At 39.8% G+C, this 17,059-nt stretch overlaps 1 long non-coding RNA gene across 1 annotated transcript in view; it reads left to right on the forward strand.

Annotated features, from left to right (window-relative positions):
- Positions 1 to 15,164, forward strand: part of LOC147666480 (uncharacterized) — a 49,955-nt gene extending 34,791 nt beyond the window's left edge. Inside the window, exon 3 of the long non-coding RNA XR_015304765.1 lies at positions 15,012 to 15,164. This is a non-coding gene — a long non-coding RNA (uncharacterized LOC147666480). The remainder of the gene's footprint in view (positions 1 to 15,011) is intronic.
- Positions 15,165 to 17,059: the final 1,895 nt, after the last annotated feature.

A 17,059-nucleotide genomic window follows, 5' to 3' on the forward strand; every position in this document is an offset into this window, starting at 1 on the left:
TTGATAAGTATTTGGGGAAGAGGACTGCTGCAATAAAACATCATCCTGCTGTCTTTGAAGTTTTCTAGCCTTTCTAATTCTATTTTTTGTAGGCATTTTTCAAACTATGAAAAAATCTGCAGTTGAATCTGTGGAAAAATATAATAAAAAATGTTAATAACCACTATTACCAAACAGTAAATGAATACCAGTCATCAAAAACTTAATGCCCTACTTATTATTTAACATAGCAAATCTTTTGCACCAGCACTGCATCACAAAAATGACACACAGTGCTACAAAACAGGCATACAACAATCATAAATCTCTCCCTAATATTTTAAATGATTAATTCAGAATAACGATAAGGTGTGGCCTATCTACAGGTTTGTTTAGGCCCAGATCTTTGGACTGGGGTGAAAGTGTGTCATTGATCCTCATTCAGTCCATCGCCTGTTTTGTTTATTTGAGGTAAGGCCAACACATGGTTGCAGATAAGATTTTCACTTAAGAAAACAAAGGAAATAATACATGTGAAGGCCTACCAATGAAGTAAGTCATTATTTGAAATCAATTACATTTCTGGATATGTACTGCTAAAGCTTCTTAGGTTGTTTTGGGTCATATTTATAAGGCATATGAGTGTGTATGATGTTATTTTTCCTTTTTAAATGGAAAGCGTTCTTCATGGTGCAAGTTTCTTGTAAATACGCTCCCACCTGCGAAACGGAACTTTGCGATGCGAAGCTGATTGGCTCCCCGGTGTCTGTCAACATTCTAAACAGTCCGGAGCGGCCGCCATCTTATCTCTCGGTAGGATCGAGAGAGAAGAAGAGGTGAAAAACGAAGGGGGAATTTAATGAAAGGGGGCAAGGTATACCCCTCTTGACCCCCTAGGAATGTTGTTGGGGTTTTTAAAGGGTCCCGTGGGGAAAATAAAAAAAATATATTTTTCACGGTAGAAGCGCGTCCCAAACACCGAACTGGGCCGCAAACTGCTGGCGAAACGGGAATTCGCCATTTTGTGCTTCGTTTTAATTAAATTACTAGGTATAAGGGGGTGCGGGAGACCATTTTGTGCTTCGTTTTAATTAAATTACTAGGTATAAGGGGGTGCGGGAGACGTATCCTAATCCCTTATATTTTCTGAGGGTGGCTGAGGAGGCTCATATATGTTGATACATGTGTTCCAGCGGCTGTGCGTGAGCTTTTTTTTTTTTTTTGCTGCGTGACGTCTGTTAACGTTCGATTCGAAGGAAATCAGGAAGTGTTGACCACCAATTTGTCAGTGCGATAAAATATTTTGTTATAAATGAATCCTTATTGATAAACAATGTCTGCGCCATCTTGCCTTTTTTACAATGCCACAATTTTGTCGTGCACGGCAGCCATTTTACATGCCAGGCCGGTCCCAGGCTATCACCTAGCCCTGCGGATGTAGTTTATGGCCCTAGCTGTAGAGAATCCAGACATGCCAACCCTCCCGATTCAGGCGTCAGACTACTGATTTCAGTGCTACTCTCCCGCCTCCCGATTCCTGCAAACAAAAACCCGGGGGCATATTACCAACAACTAGCGATAACTTGTTTAGAGACAAAAATTATCGCCGCACATCGGCGATTTTTATCGCAGATAAACCTTGCTATTAGCAAGGTTTATCGCAAATGCGATAAAAAACGGCTGCAATGCATGAATATCGCTGAAAAGTCAGCGATATTCATGCATTATCCAGCAAATGCTCTTAACCATGTTATCCACCTCCCATTGGATAACATGGCTAAGAACTGCTCGCAAATACGATAAAAAACGGCCGCAATGCATCAATATCGCTGAAAAGTCAGCGATATTCATGCATTATCCAGCAAATGCTCTTAGCCATGTTATCCACCTCCCATTGGATAACATGGCTAAGAACTGCTCAGGGCCCCATGAGGAACGCTTTCCATTTAAAAAGGAAAAAACACATCATAGAAAAGAATCGTTTTTAAACACAGCATATAAATCAATTGTATACCTGCATTCAAGAGGAAATGTCCTTGAGACACATGAAAGCGTTTTCTGGAATGCCCTAGCACCATTTTTTGGACATTATTAACATGGCTATGTAACTCCCATAATCAAAATCTAAATTTGCCAAGCGCAGGTGGGAGCGTATTTACAAGACACTTGCCCCATGAGGAATGCTTTCCATTTAAAAAGGAAAAAATAACATCAAAGACACTCAAATGCCTTATAAATATGACCCAAAACAACCTATGAAGCTCTAGCAGTACATATCCAGAAATGTAATTGATTTCAAAAATGGTTTTTAAAAACAACATATCTGTTTCAGCTTACATAAGAGACCATGGAATGGGCTTCATATACAACAATAACTTGTGTTACTGCATGCCAGAATGCTACACCGAATATGCAATTACAATTTCTCAAAGTAACAAAATCTATTTCTATATCACTACAGACAAAGCCACAGTTTTAAAACACAGCTTTCTTCATCATTTTCTCCTTAAATCATACTATTCTCTATCTAAAATAAATAAATCTTTTCTCACCTTAGCAAATACTTTTTGAGTTTTGAAAACAGTCTCAGAAATACACCAAATTGTCTTCAGCAGAAGAAAAAGGATGCACTCCAGAGGCTGCAGCTATTGAAAGCACAGAAATACAGATATTCATTTCACATATCTCTCATATTAGCCAATCATAACTCTTCCCTCACTTTTTTCAAATCAAAACCCTTCCCCCCTCTGCCCTCTCTGCCTTTTTTCCATAGCAACGACCTCCTGGAAGACCTCTCATGTTTGCAAATTCACACAACAATGTTTCAATTGAACTCTGAACTCTCAGTGCACCTGCGTATCCAGTGCAATCTTTCATTAAAAGTTTCTTCCTTGACCATTCAAATTACATCTTTCAAATAACACATCCATGCACCCTAACTTTCTGTTTTCAGAAATGGAAATTCACCAATCACTGCTAATGAATCATTAGCATTGGAAATCCACAGTTTTTTTTCTTTACAAACTCCTACTGTTTCAACTGCCCTTTCATTACCACACTTCATCTGACTGCAGCCCAACCTTCTCCCACCATGTTTAAGGTCTGGATTGTTGGACATAGTTACATCCACTGGGCTCAAAGGTATGCTGACAACAGAAATTTACACAACCTCAATTTACAAGATGTGGAAATTAAGTGGTTGGGCCAAAGAGGATTAAAATGTCACCAATTGATACCATTGGTGAAAACCTTTATGCATTTGCCAAAACCTGACCTGTTAATAGTGCACTGTGGAGGTAATGATTTGGGCACTTTGACAGGGGTAGGTCTGGAAATGCTTTTAAAGGACACCTTTGAGCAATTAATGGCACTTTTTCCTCAAACTGCCTTGGTATATTCCAATATATGCCAAAGACAGAAATGGAGGTGGTCCAACCAATTTTGTCCACAAATTGAAAAAGCGAGGAAGCATGTAAACAAATCTGTTTCAGCTTACATGAGAGACCATGGAATGGGCTCCTTGTACAACAATAACTTGCGTTACTACATGCAAGATATCTACAGAGGAGATGGAGTTCACTTCTCAGATGAGGGCAACAGAATTTTCATTCTGAATTTAAGACTGTGCATTGGTACCTACTTATAAGTACCTAAATGTACCATAAACCCAAAAGCTCTTCTCAGAGCTACCCTTCATCTGATCACTCACAATTAATACTTTTCTCTAACTTATTTCTGTAATTTTCAACAAACTACGCTCAAAGAGCGCTACCCGGTACGCGAACTGGAAGCTAACCGCGCAAAATTTTAAAAAAAATGTTTTTTCTCCGCACATATGGTCCTCCTCAGCCACCCTCAGAAAACCTGGGGGGTCAAAATACTTGTACCGTGTCCCCTTCTACCCTTTCTGAACATTATTTACCCTCCATTTTATCTCTTAATTCGACCGAAACACAAAATGGTGGACTCCCGTTACGCTCCTAGTTCGCGGACCAAACCGCTTCCTGGGAAGCGGTCCAAAAAAAAGGTGGGAAAGTAATTCACAGAAAAACGACTGGAGACACTCTCACCAAATATAGATTAGCTTATAGTACATAACAATCCCTTTCATTTTCACAAATTTGATTGAAATTCCATTTAGCCATTAAGCCTGTAGACCTCTCTAAATACCTTGAGGTAAATTACTTCACAAAACACATCTGAAGTGTTGGAATTGACAACCAATGAAAATGTTACTTTCATTTTCTACTTTTATTACCTGATATTTGATTGGTTATATACCTGAATATATATAAAGGAAGAGAAGAAAACACAGCCATTTTGACTACTACTTCTTGTTGTACATCACATTTCAAAAGTTACCTAACACTTCAACTTGTTTCTGAAGGTAAGTTGTTATTTTTAAAACTGAAGTATATTGTGCACTATAACTTGATATGGTAGACTTTTTCTGATAGATATACACTATCCCTCTATAGTAGTTATGGATTTAGATAGACTTCTCTGTTAGAGTTATGAATGGAGTTAGGCTTCTCTTCGTTAAATTACATACACTTTTTTATAGTCCTATTTCCACTCTGATACTATACACTGCCAAAAGAAAAATTCACTGATAAAAACTGCCTATCTAAAATTAATCCCAACAGTGCCCTATCTCTACTAATATATATTTTTTTATTCAAAATTTCAGGCAAAATGGAAGGCGAGCAACAAGTTACATTTTCAATTGAACTGAAGGAGAGCAGCCAAGACAAAATTGATGATTTTATGGATCAAAGTAGAGACCACGAACTTCTACAATGTGTTGAAGCAGTGGATAACCTGCTTCAAAATGAGAAAATGTTACACCCTATATTCAATTTTGACATTTCTGACACTGAAATGTTACAAAGTTTAATGAAGTATGAAACATAATCAAAATAAAAAAAAAATTTAAAAATAAAGAAAACAAAAAAAAAACAACAAAAACAACAAACAATTAACATACAGTATTAGAAAAGTCTATCATTCTTTTATCCTTATAGTACGCTGCCCAGAACGCTTCCCGGTTCGCGTACTAGGCGCTCACCACGCAAAAATATATATATATATTTTTTTTTTTTTGCCCTGCTGGGACCTTTTACAACCTCCACATAAAACCTAGGGGGTCAGGGAGGATCTACTATGCCCCCTTATGGTAATTTCCCCCTTTGTTTTGGCCTCCTCTTGTCTCTCGATCCTACCGAGAGACAAGATGCCGGCCGCTCCGGACTGTTTAGAATGTTGACAGACACCGAAAAGCCAATCAGCTTTCCGTGCGCAAAGTTCCGAAACGCGAAAAGTACGCGAACCGGATCGCTGCCCGGAGCGCTGTTACAGATATATATCTTCATTTAAACGTTAATTTCTCAAAATCCACTGAAGCACATATATTGAGACATAGCAAAGGCACATCGGGCTAACAGTCCCAACAATTTTGCCAAGTTTCGTGGAAATCCATTCAGCCGTTCGGGCTAAAAGTGAGTCCAACCGCCCTATGGAAATGAACATGGGAAAAACGCGTTTTGGGACCCCCCTTTTTTCTCGGCCCCCCCCTTGACGAACCCCCCCCAAATTTCCAGGAGCTGCTCAGAAACAAAATGTGCCATTTTCCTGTTATTAGACATAGAATTTTCAGAAATCCCATAGGGAAAAAATCCGAACTATATATACCTACTGGCGACCGCCAGTAGGTAATATATATATATCTATATATATATATATCTATATATATATATATCTATATATATATCTATATATATATATATATATATATATATATATATATATATATATATATATATATAAAACCAGTCCAAACAAGCTGGTTTCTTGACAGGTTTCAACTCGATTTGGTTGCCATGGTGATGCAGTCATGGCACTCTTAACAGACATAGAAGAGTTATTGGCATGCTTAAATCATGAGTCATGGCTAAGTCTTTTTACTTGTTGCTAATAACGATTAAAGTGCTCTACAATTATACGCATTGCTTCTATTTACAAAATATGTGCACAGGATATAATTGAAATGAAAATATATACACTAAAAATGGCAGTTTTGGATTTAAAAATAATAAGGGTACAATTATTGACATTGTTGGTGAGATGGAACGCAATGTCAGAATCCTGCCTTACACAGATAACATGGGCACTCGTGATGGAATGTTACTGAGGGACATTGTTGTGTAGTCCCAAAACTTCCCACATGAAGAGAACCTACACGGAAACACTCACACCGGCAAGCCTAATAAAATATGTCGGACACCTATCAGTGTGTGTCAGTGATGTTTAGCGCAATAGATACTAATTTACCCATAAGGTACGGGAATGGTAACCTTTGATTTACTGGTGTCTACTTGTTCATATTAATGTAAGAACCCTCATCTCCCAGTGGAAAAAGGAAGAGCAAGCTGTGCTCAAAGTGTTGGTTTTTGTATTGGTGTACCCATTCAGTGACTGCATGTCTCAAGCGTCTCTGTGTGGTCTGACTCTGCGTTCTAAATATAAACCAAAAGCCAGGGATAGGTTTGTGTTTGTGTGAGTGTATTATAGCAACTTAAACAGCTTAGCCATATTGCATTTGAATATAGTCATTGCAAAAAACAACAGGGTGTGTTGTGCTCATATGTACAAGTGATGTGAATTCATTACGCTGGTGAACTACAGATGATACTAGGAATGGTACTTGGGTTTGGGACATTACAGACTGGACTACAGGTGTACATTAAGCGCTTCATCCGCGTTCAACCCATTAGGTATCTTGGAGTCAAGTAAAATTATGTATCTTGACTCTAACCGTCGCAAAGCCAATAGACGGTTCCCTCCCCTGGTATTCTTGGGTACATTGTCAACCACGAAGTAGGACAGATCTAGAGTGTTTCCTGCATGTAACTGGTTTATGTGTCTTGCTACAGGGTAATCAAAAAAGTTTTAAGGAGAAACCCTTTTATGAAAAGGGAGGGGTTAGGTACTATAAAACAAATATAAGGGTTCCCTTTTCATATGTTTTTCGTAAGGAGACTGAGATCTCTAGGGGATCCAAACCAGGGATAGGTGGTGAGACATATTTTGTATCTGAGGTTGTGTGGGGATTGACAAATTTACAATTTCAACAAGTTAAATCTGTTTCCAGGGTTTAAATCATGCATCAAGTAAAACTAATGAGAATGTGCAGACCAAAAGATTTTTCAAATATATCTCCAAAATGTATTATCTATTCATACAAATGTTGATTAAAAACATTACATTTAAACATAAAAAACATTTAAAAACAATGTACATCTGAACAAAGAAAATATGTTGACGCGGCGTTTCGGTGATATGAATTGTCACCTTCTTCAGGACAATATTTCATTTAAAATCACTCTAAATTTAAAACAAAAATATACAATTACTTGGTATAAAAACGCTTCATGGATGATATTTACAAAAATCAACATTTCATAGTCTGACCACACTTTGATCTCCACATTGTATCTATGCCCCACATTGTGTTTTCAAACATTCCCATGCTCATTGTTTTTTAGCTCATGAACAGTTTTTTTTATCAAAAAAGGGAGAGAAGAGCATTTCTTAGCTTAACGAGTTTTATCATACAGGCCTATAACATATTTGTTAATCCGACAACATCATTATGGTCACACCCATCTCTGGCGTCCCCAGGAAGGTTGTTATGTTGGTCGGGGTTGAATAACCTGTTTATCAACTTCCTATAGGTTTCTACCATTACGTTATTGGTTGATCTAGCTCGGTTCTTATTTCATTCGAGCACTTGGGTGGGTTGGTCTGCCCTCTTAACTCAAGTTTTATTCGGTTGGTTTTACCACTCTTAATCAACACTCATAGTCGATCCAAGTGTGACGCATACATACCTGAATAAGCTGCTGGAAAGTCGCTTTTATCAATGGGCGATTCCAAGCTATTCCCACATTTACATCAATTCTACAAATTACAAGAAAAACGTAGTCAGTTTGCGAACAATATATATTGTTAGTCTGTTGATTCGCTAAATTCACAGCGATTTACCTTATTCTTATAACTGTTACTCTTAGTAGAAAGAATTTTTATTTTCCTCTTCTCTAACAGGCCCTCTGGGTGAACTGTCAATATTCCCTGTTGGACAAAGTGAATCATTTAATTACACCTATTCGGATTCTACACACATTCTTCAATTTTGTGTTTTCAACCCTTAGCGTATTTCTTAAACTAAATATTCTTTTTAGATTGTATTTCCAAAGAATACAAGATTAGCAGATCGTTTCCACCGATATTGACTCGCATTCACCAGTCTCAGAGCTATCAAACACGGTGCTCATAACTGTTAGATGTTTACTTTCACGGGGTCCTGACTGCCCTCTGATCTATTTTTAAATGCCTGTCTATTTAGGTTCTTCTTTTTTTTAATTTATTAATACAGTTGACACAAAAGTGAATGCAATCGGGTACCTGGATTTCTTTTATTTAGATCCTGAGAAGGACGGTCGTTACTTTATTTGCCAAACACGGTTCAAGAATTTCTATCCTATAAGTAAAAATGAGTCTGTGTTAGCTGCTGTCTCTTTAAGCTCATGCTTCGAGTCTAATTTAGTATTTGTTCTATGCCGATCTTACCTTGCAAATCTATCTGTGGGATGCAAGCTTTAAGTTGTTTTGTCAATGGTGCAGCAGCGTTTTTTGTTTGTAGTAGTAGTTTCTAACAAAGGGAAACGGTACAAGTGATCTACTATTTATCGTTTGCATCGAGAATATGGGTCTCTTATACTCAGGGTTGGCTAAGGGTCGGGTTACCACTTACTTTCAGAATTTCTTCTCTGCTTCCAAAAAGGCGACTTCACAGACCGTCCTTCAGGGCTGTAGTGGCCTTGCTTTCCCCTGTTGGGGCTTTTATCCCTCTCTAAATTACATTATTGATTATCCGAAGTTTTTCACCTGATGTTTAAGCCTGACTCCGCCCTCCCATCTACGTTAGTGTGGCAGCCATCTTGTACTTTCTAAATGGGGCTTTCGTTTCTATTGCGAAATCGAAGTCGGTATACATCAATCTTTATTTTTAACTCTATCATCCCACTGAATGTTCAGGGGTTTGTGCTTACTGATCATACTTAGTCCCTTTGGGGATACAAATCTACTTGCAGTCTTGGTGTTATAATTCATCCGTAAAAACGGGAATCGAATCTCGCGTGTTTTAGAAAAGTGCGGTGGCCATCTTGTTCAGGGAGAACATCGATCTTAGATAGCGTTAGAGGGGTGGCCATCATGTAGTGGCTGATGCTACTTTATGTCTGATCTGCATCTCCTGTTTACTTTATTCGTTGCAGACCCCTCATGATGTTTACATTTTGTTATCCATTCCTATTTGCATATGGCCATGGATGTTTAAGTTCGCCTGGTTTATTTTATTAATTTTGAGCAAGAAAAGATCCCGAGTCACCACATAACATTTATTCAGAATTACAGCGGCCATCTTGAAGTGTCAAAATTCGCTGTTTTTTTTATTGTTTGTATCTAGTGTCTATGCGATATTGATGTATTCCCTACGGAGGATTACTTTGACTCTATGATTTATTTAGGTCAATATTATAACTTGTACTGAAGCTCATATTCAGACAGACTTTTTATTATTCTTACAACACTCCAGACTTAATCATGTTGATTTTCTCATGGATTAAACTATTTTTTCTCTGATTGATTGCTTTGGCTCTGTAGTTTATTTGGGGCAGTGTTATAACTTATGCAAATGCTCATGTCCTAAAAGACTTTTTTATAAAGTGTAATACAGATCAAGGTGAGTCAACTCTTCTATGGCTTAGAGTATTCTATCCCACTCTTCTCGACTGGTCAATCCGCTCCTGAAGGAATCAAATTTAGACATACAGTATTGCTCTCTCTTTTTACGTTTCGCATCCAGATCTCCCCCTCTATTGTTCAATTTTACCACTTCGATGATCCACCATTTTAACTCATCAACGGTGTGTTTTATTGATTCCCAATGTTCTACTAGGGGTGCATTAGTGCGTTTCGTCCGGATTGCGGATTTATGCTCATTGAGCCTCAGTCTCATTTCTCTAGATGTTTCCCCTATGTAGGCTTTTTGACAGGGACATTGTATCATGTAAATTACATTCTGGGTTCTGAAATTTACTAGATCCTTTTCATAATGGGTGGCTCCAGTATAAGTAATTTTAGAACCCTTAACAATCGAACTACAATTTTTACAGGAACCACATGTAAACTCTACACGTTAAGGTTTCATCCAGCCACATGTAATTGCAATGTTCATTTCTTGACGTTTATACAGAAATATTCCCAAAACTTCACTTTTCACGTTATTACAGTACAAGTTCTACTAACCCAATGTTACCACGATAAAGGACTATATGCGGGCGCGAACTATCAATGAAAGGGCAAATCAGTGCTCTACCACTGTTGTTTACAAATCAGTTTTTTCACGTTTTAATCTGTTGCAAAACCACCTCTGTGATAAGTACTGAAGTCAAATCTATCTGCTGTATTCAGTATTACGCGTCAGCAAGGACTGTGTAAAGTAACCTTTGTCTCTTTATAGCAGCGGGCACAGCTTCTGTAACCAAACCATGGGGGTAAAACGAAGCCGTCACCACCAGCAACGAAAAGAGTTTTAATCCCTTTCATACTGTGTGATAGATTGCACAATTAGAAGATGTATGTCTTACTATGTACCCGACTTTGGTTCTGGTTGTAAGTTGGACTGTTCGGTGAGTTTACATAATTAATAGTAATATCTACATGGAAAGGGGATGTCGTCATTAGTGATTAAGTAGGAGTAAGTATCCAGTTGCTAAGAACTTCTAGAAGATGTTTTTTTCTGACTTCCAACACTTACATCAGATCAGTCATTGGAAACACAAAAAGTTACTGACAACCTCTAGATCATGGGAGATGTTCTGAATTTCCGCTCTGATCCGAAGACAATCAATCTGGGCGGGACTTAGAAGTTAAATGTCCCTCAGCTGAGGCCAGTGGCCTTTTCATTTAACTGAGCAACTCACTCCGTTTAGGGGCTTCCAACGGATTTAAACACAGTCTTTGAATTGTGGGGTCCCAGCTATACTAAAAGAGAAACAGAATAAGGATGGAGGGAGCTGCTTTCGGCTGAATTCCCATCTTCCTTCCATTACTCCCGTCACAGCGTGAGGTGACTCGTTTATAACCTTCTCTTAGTCTCATAACCTGGAAGTCCAGCGGCGGCTCCTCCATTATGGTGGAGGAGCATCGCCCCGCCTCCTGGGAATGCAGCCGGCACAAACAGTAAATACAAATTTTATTAATGTGTGCCAGGCTCACGCTGTTACTGCATGATGGGTACAATTGATATGGCAGATTTGTTCCAGACTCTTCCATCTGTCAATATCACAACACAGTCTTTTACAGCAGTCACTCCTATAGGAGATGAGAACCGAGACTCCCCCTTGTGAAAAAAACAGTCTTTTGATTCTCACCCAATCTCCCACCTTTACATTCAAAGGGTGAAACACAACAGACCTAGTATCATACTTGGACTGAACAGCAGTTCTAACATCAGTAACTGAAGATAGTTTCTTAGCATCAACCATTCTTCGGGACATCCACTCATTATTAAGTCTGGAACCCGCCACCCTTCCCCGAAGCAAAGTAAATGGGGTAACTTTCAGTACTGATATGAGGAGTAGTTCTCACCGCCCACAACATATCGCACACAGTCTTGCGCCAAAACAACCCATTCACCAAGCAAGTTGCATGTGTTCTTTGACAACCCTGTTGAAACGTTCAACCAGACCGTTGCTACGGGAGTGGTAAAGGGACGTAAGAATATGTTTGATGCCAGCCTCCTTGAGAAAATTTTGCATTTCAACTGAAGTTAATTGAGTACCGTTCTCTGATACCAACTCTTCTGGAAAACCCTCTCTAAGGAAAACGTCCTGAAAAAAACTGATGACAGAAGAGGAGTTGGCATTGTCAACAAATCTCACTTCAGGCCATTTAGACATGTAATCGATCAAGACTAGAGCATATTTGGGGGAACACCCAATGAGTCCAAAATGGACCAGCAATATCAAAAGCTAGCTTGGTCCATGGAGTATTTTTTACAACAAATGGTTCAACTGGAGAAGGTCGAGTCACTTGGGACTTGTCACTTGTGACACACGAACAACAGTCCCTTACAAAATGTTCAATATCCTTATCTAGGGCTGGCCACTAAAAATCCTGTCTAATTCGGCGCTTCATGGCACGAATGCCAGGATGCCCTTTGTGAGCCAAGTTTAAAATTCAGCAACGTGACTCTTAACCTCAGCCACATCCTCAAGTCGATAACTGAATTCCTGCAACCTGAATTGCCATTTCGGAATACGTGGCGTGGCCCTACCACCACCCTTAGTTATGAATAAGTCAACCTAAGGTTTGTGATCAGTCCTCAGGATGAATTTGTTCCCCCAGAGAACATTTTTAAAATGTTGTACACCCCACCACAAACCAAGGGCTTCCTTCTCTGTAGTTGAGTAGGTACTTTCAGCACCTCTCAAGGTTCCCTAAGCGAAAGCTATGGTTTCTTCTCGACCATCACTCCTCTTCTGGAGAAGAACAACCCCCAAACCAACATTACTTACATCAGTAGAAACGATACATAAGTCATTGATATTAAAAAGTTTAAGAGGCTGGGCTTGAACAATTTCTTGTTTGATGGAATCAAAATTGTTGCAACAGTCATCATCTCACACAAATTTGTCATTTTTCTTGAGAAGATTGTGCATAGAAGCGGTTTTAGTGGAGAAGTTGCTAATAAACTTTGCATAATATTCCACCAAACCTATATAGGAATGGAGTTGATCTTTGTTCGTAGGTGTGGGTGCATTTTGAATGGCCTCTATGATTTTAAGTTTTGGCTCTATGCGGTTCTGGGAAATATGATGACCCAAGTAGTCAACGCCATCTTGAAAAAAAGTGCATTTGTCAGCTCTTAGAGTTAAATCACTTGCTTGTATAATACCTAAAACATGTTTAACTCTATCATCATGCTCCAACTCAGACTTGCCATGATTAAGAATGTCATCTTGGAAAAAAACGACACCAGGAATGTCCTTGAATAAATTGTTCATCAGCCTCTGAAACACTGCTGACGCAGAGGCGAATCCGAAAGGCATACAGATGTACAGGTTGAGCATGGGCGTTAAGTCCGTTCCGCTCGCGGAATATGCGGATTTTTGGCAAATTCGCAATCCGCGAACTCTTGCGAATTTGCAATTTCGCACAAGAAAACCACCAGCAGGCAGCATAAACCTTCTGAAAATGATGATTTTTATCAGAATAACTTCTCAGGTTGACATTTGCCTGCACTTTTTTTTGCGAGGAGTCCATTTGGGGGGGGGGGGAAGGAAGTGCCCCACAGTCTCCAACTTCCTGTTCCTGTCCAGCAGGCTCCTCCCAGTGCTTTCTTCATGTGCTGGTCACTTTCATTTGAATCTTGACCTGGAAGGATTACTTTTTGTGGATGCTGCTGGATATTTGGATTTGAGGCCTTTTTGACTTTCTTTGGATCACTTTTGGATTAGAAATTTCACAAGTAAGTTTGTTGGGGGCATTACAGTTGCTGCAACTACAATTTTGGAACTTTTTCAGAACATTAAATAAAATATATTGTGGGTAGCCACAGTATCCAGTAGGACCAGGGTTAGTTATGGGTGCATGATACAACTGTTTTGTTGAATTTAAACATGATTTAGGGCATGGATGGCATTGGATTGTGCTGATTTTTGTGTGTTTTTTGATTTGTTTGGCTGCTGTTGGGGCCTTATGCCCAGGGGTACTCAGTGGTGCATGGACTGAGTCTTTCTGTGGGGTCTCTTTAATGTAAACATCATGGAGGGCATGAATGGCATTGGATTGTGGTGCTTTTTGTGTGTTTTTTTGATTTTTTGGGGTGTTGATGGGGCCTGTCTATGTGGGTGGGGGCCATTTTGAGGACTGGTACAGGCAGAGCCTGGCCATGTGGTGGGGGTCTTGGGGCCATTTTGAAGCCAGGCAGTGTGCTTTGTTGTGCCATAGGCCTGCACCCAGTCTGCCATGCTTTCATCCATTATGCCCAGGGGTACTCAGGGGTGCATGGGCCTAGTATTTCTGTGGGGAGTCTTGAATTTGAACATGATTGAGGGCATGGATGGCATTGGATTATAGTGATTGTTGTGTGTTTTTCGATTTTTGGGCTGTTGTCGGGGCCTTTTGCCCAGGGGTTCCCAGTGGTGCATGGACTGAGTCTTTCTGTGGGGTCTCTTTAATGTAAACATCATGGAGGGCATGGATGGCATTGGATTGTGGTGATTTCTGTGTGTTCTTTTGATTTTTTGGGGTGTTTATGGGGCCTGTCCATGTGGGTGGGGGCCATTTTGAGGACTGGTACAGGCAGGGCCTGGCCATGTGGTGGGGGTCTAGGGACTATTTTGAAGCCAGGCAGTGTGCTTTGTTGTGCCATAGGCCTGCACCCAGTCTGCCATGCTTTCATCCATTATGACCAGGGGTACTCAGGGGTGCATGGACCTAGTCTTTCTGTGGGGTTTCTTGAATTTGAACATGATTGAGGGCATGAATGGCATTGGATTGTGGTGATTTATGTGTGTTTTTCGATTTTTGGGTTGTGTGGACTGAGTCTTTCTGTGGGGTCTCTTTAATGTAAACATCATGGAGGGCATGGATGGCATTGGATTGTGGTGATTTTTGTGTGTTTTTTCAATTTTTTGGGGTGTTGATGGGGCCTGTCCATGTGGTGGGGGTCGAGGGGCCACTTTGAAGCCAGGCAGTGTGCTTTGTTGTGCCAAAGGCCTGCACCTAGTCTGGTATGCTTTCATCCATTATGCCCAGGGGTACTCTGTCAGTGGCGCATTTTATTGGTCTTTCCATTTTGCGGGGTGGGTATAATAAAAATGCTTACTTGCAAACGATTATTTGAAGCGATACATATGCAACATTTATTTAACTGATGTTCCTCTGGCTTTGTTTGCTTTTAGGTGCAGAAAGACGAATCATCAGCCTCATCGTTCCTCATCATCAGTGCCAGGAACAAGTCCTGCTGTGGTGTGTGCAGCACAACGTCACGTGTGGCCACAGACAACTCTGCAACTTGTGCAACTGCGGCCTGCTGTTCTGACATCTGAAGAAGATGGCCCCAAAAAAAGTTCCCTGTAGCTCCTCTAGCAAGAAAGTTGCCAATAAGGAGCAGAAGAAGCAAGTGGCGCCACTTACCAAGGAGGCTGGTGTGCCGACCGCCACATTTTTTGGGAAAAAAAGTACCCCTGCAGCAGCGGGGTCTGCTGTCGACCAAGCCTGGAGCAGCACCCCCGTTCCATTGGGCTCAGTGCCACCACCACCATGCCAACTTAAGTCAAATTCAAATTCAAAAGAGAGACTTTATTTCGGTTTGATTCAACCATAAAAGTACACATTTCATACTGTACATACATAAAACATTAATGAAATATAATTACAAAAATACATAAATATCCCTATTCCACAGAACTGTAATTCATTAGTATGTTAACATTCAATGATCCAGACAGATTCTCATTCTAAGAGACAATTTTAAAAATTCAATTATTTGGAGGATACTATCACTGTGCAGCAATTGTAAGTATAAAAAGGCTGGTTGTATCTGATTAAATTTAAGTTTCTTTAAAAGATCAAATAAATAGCGTTTACGTGGATAATCATAAAATCTACATAAAAACAAAAAATGCAGCATATCCTGTGGAGACTTTCCGTCGCAGCCACAGGATACAGGAAGTTTACTATAAGCATCTTTTTTTGGTCTTATAAGCAGATGATGGAACAAGTTCATTCTAAATCTTGTTAACAGGAACTTTTCATGGGTGCTAAATGTGGCGAGTAGGTAAGGCTCCATTGTCATACAAGTTTTAACCATGATATATTTCCTTACACTTGTTTTCTGTAACTCAGCACCCTCCCTCACGGCCTTCCGTCTCTGGAGAAAAGACTGCTTAGTTGCCTCAACATCCCCTTTTACAATTTCAGTCGGGCGGTCAAATAATTCAGGGCGACCCAGCTCACAGAAACTGTTTTTTAAGTACGTCAGCCATGGGGTACCTAGTGCCTTATCATGAGAGATAAAATCACTTACAATTAGGTGTGTTAGGGGGATGTCTCGACTTAGCCATAATTTCAGCCAGCAAGTTAATGGGCGTATGGAGAGAATATCGCTCAAATATTCTACTCCCAGCTCCTCATGGACTGCAAAGGTAGAAGTGGCGGCCGGGACACACAGAAGGCGTTTTAAAAATGCGTTTTCTGCAATCTGTAATTGTTCACAAGCCATGTAACCCCAAAGTTCACTGCCATAAGATGCAGTTGCTACTGATTTAGCATCATATAATTTCATCATTGCGAGCGTTGGCTTTTTCCCTAATTTTGAGGCAAAATTAAAAATGGAAGCATTAACCCTTACCACATCACCTTTTTTCTTGACAAGTTGTGGACCCCATGACAATTTAGAGTCAAAAAGGACTCCTAGATAAGAGAATGTATTAGAAAATGGAATTACTTCATTATCTAGTTTAAATGTATAATGTCTTCTTGGTCGATTACCAACTTGCATAATAAATGATTTGGAGTTATTAACCAGCAAATCTCTTTCTTCCATAAACTGTTTAAAAGCATTGAGTAACAATTAAAGGCCTTTTTCAGTTCTAGATATTAAAACCGCATCATCTGCATATAAAAGAACGGGGATACTCCTTCTCCCCACCCTCGGACAGTCAGCTTTCACCTCCTGCAAAACGCTATCAAGATCATTTATATAAAAGTTAAAAAGGAAAGGGGCTAATATGCAACCTTGGCGCACACCCTTCCCAGTTCTAAAATTCTCAGTTATGCTCAGCTCTTGGGAGTACCTGACAATCGCATTTGTATTACTATGTAGGTCTACTAGAAAATTGACAATCCCACCGTCCACTCCCTTCTCCCTCATGGACCCCCAGAGCCTTTCCCTGTTCACACAGTCGAAGGCTGAGGATAGGTCCATAAAGGCTAGGTGGACAGTGCC

This window comes from Lissotriton vulgaris, unplaced genomic scaffold, assembly GCF_964263255.1.
Source record: "Lissotriton vulgaris unplaced genomic scaffold, aLisVul1.2 SCAFFOLD_1036, whole genome shotgun sequence".
NCBI classification, from domain to species: Eukaryota; Metazoa; Chordata; class Amphibia; order Caudata; family Salamandridae; genus Lissotriton; species Lissotriton vulgaris.